At 38.3% G+C, this 2,345-nt stretch overlaps 1 pseudogene; it reads right to left on the bottom strand.

Moving 5' to 3' along the window:
- Positions 1-1,661: 1,661 nt before the first annotated feature.
- LOC127089262 (uncharacterized) lies at positions 1,662-1,761 on the bottom strand (annotated as a pseudogene).
- Between the last annotated feature and the right edge of the window lie 584 nt (positions 1,762-2,345).

Here is a 2,345-nt window from a genome sequence, read left to right as displayed (position 1 = left end):
GAAGAATCCAAGAACAAATCCTACCGGCTTGTGGTGGAGTGTTCAAGACCATTGTATTACGCATTCAGGTTCTTTAATCGTTATTTAATTTTTAAATGTTTTATTCTATTATTTATTTACATTGCCTGCCTGAAATGAGTCTGTGTATGCATGATAATAATTATTATTTAGTTAGCATGTCTGGCTAATTCGCCTAGGTATCGGTATGTAAAGTAAGCAGAAAAAGGGGTCAAGACTAAGTCGGTCTATTCAAACTTAAAATTAGAATCAATCTTTTTATGGTCTTAACTTACAGGTTTAATAACAAGATTTTTTTACAAAAGTAAAAGACATAAAGAAGTTGAAACCAACAGAGCGAGAGTTTGAGGTTTTAACTGGACAGTGTAAGTTAGTCATTAAGTCTATCTCAGGGCGAGAGCAAGTTTTAGAATTAATTAAATTCTGACTTTTTTCCAAAAAGTATTTTTAAAGATTGAATGTGAGGACGAGAGTTAAGCATTTAGATTTAATTGTATAACCTAAGTCAACAGAGCGAGAGTTTGAGATAAGGGTGTTTAAAACGGTCAGTATTTTCTTAAAAAGAGTTTCTGCAACTTTATTGTTTTCAAAATATGATTTTTGACTTAATTATAAGTGACAGCAACATTAATATAAGATCATGGTTTCTTCAACAGAGCGAGAGTTTGAGATAAAACCTTTAACCAATAAAGTTAATCGAAACGATTTATTTTAAAACCGAGAGACCGACAAGGAATTGATTCCCTAGTTTTGACGAACTACATACCGATATCCGTTTTATTGATATTTAATCTAGATATTAGTTTAGCTCTTAGTTTTTTCCCCAAGCAATCAAACATTTTCACCTTAGATTTACGTAGTAACCTTAGATAACGGTACATCGATTCATAAGTCCCTGTGGGATCGATATCTTTTAAAACTACGCGATAGAACTGTGCACTTGCAGTTTGTATCCCATTCTCGACTCACACAGTCGAGCGATCAAGTTTTTGGCGCCGTTGCCGGGGACTTTTATTCAATCGATATCGTAACTCTTCCGTTACGCTGTAGAGACTAAGGTTTCTTTTTCCTTCTATTCTTTCTTTCGTTGATTTGTATGCCACGCACTCGCTCTCAAGGCGAACCGCTCTATTTACGAATCAACGATATCGAACTATATCTCCGAGTCTTACGACGAATTCGGGAATATCGTGCTGAAAACAATCTCCCTCCTATAAACCTTCCTGATATCAAAAACATTTTTCCTTCTTTAACCGAGATGGCAGAACCAGCTCGTGCTCTTAGAGATTACGCCGCTCCATCGCAAGATGAACCGCATTCAAGTATTGCTCCGCCTGCAATAGAAGCAAACAACTTTGAACTTAAACCTTCGTTGTTGCAGGCTGTGCAACAGAACCAATTCTCTGGAAATCTTACCGAAGATCCAAACCTTCATTTATCCGTATTTGTCCAATACGCTGATACTGTTAAAGCTAATGGTGTCACTTCAGAGGCAATTCGACTTCGTCTTTTTCCTTTCTCATTAAGAGATAACGCTAGAAGATGGCTTCAATCTCTTCCTTCCAACTCAGTCACCACCTGGAACGAGTTGAAGAAAGTTTTTCTTGCCCGATATTTTCCGCCAAGCAAAACAGCTATGTTAAGAGCCCAGATAAACGGATTTAAACAGAAAGACAACGAGTCTCTTTTCGAAGCATGGGAAAGATACAAAGACATGATGAGACTTTGCCCACACCATGGTTTGGAAGACTGGTTAGTAATTCACACATTTTATAATGGTCTCTTATACAATACAAGGTTAAAAATAGACGCCGCTGCAGGTGGTGCACTAATGAACAAACCTTATGCTGATGCTTACCAGCTTATCGAGAGCATGGCCCCAAACCACTATCAGTGGGGAACCGAACGAACAACAGTGGAAAAACCTCAACCGAAAACTGGCATGTACGAGATAAGTAACCTTGATCACGTTAATGCAAAAGTGGATGCTTTGGTCCAGAAAATTGAAAGTTTAAACGTATCACCTCCAACCGCCGTGGTTGCTATAACTCAGAATTGCGAGGTCTGTGGAATCCAAGGCCACACTCCTGCGGAATGTCAACTCTTGACTGGAATCCAAGCAGAGCAAGTAAACTATGCTCAAGGAAGCCCCTATTCGAATACCTATAACCCAAATTGGAAGAACCATCCAAACTTTTCATATAAGAGTAATAATGCTTTATACGCACCTGGACAGTCTCCGAATCAAACCCCATCTGTACCTCCGGGATATCAGAAACCGAATCCTAACAATAATACCCCTAGAAAATCCAACTTGGAAATCATGA

Source organism: Lathyrus oleraceus, chromosome 5 (genome assembly GCF_024323335.1).
Source record: "Lathyrus oleraceus cultivar Zhongwan6 chromosome 5, CAAS_Psat_ZW6_1.0, whole genome shotgun sequence".
NCBI classification, from domain to species: Eukaryota; Viridiplantae; Streptophyta; class Magnoliopsida; order Fabales; family Fabaceae; genus Lathyrus; species Lathyrus oleraceus.
Note: the sequence above shows the minus strand (reverse complement) of the source record. Positions and strands in the feature narration are given on the sequence as shown.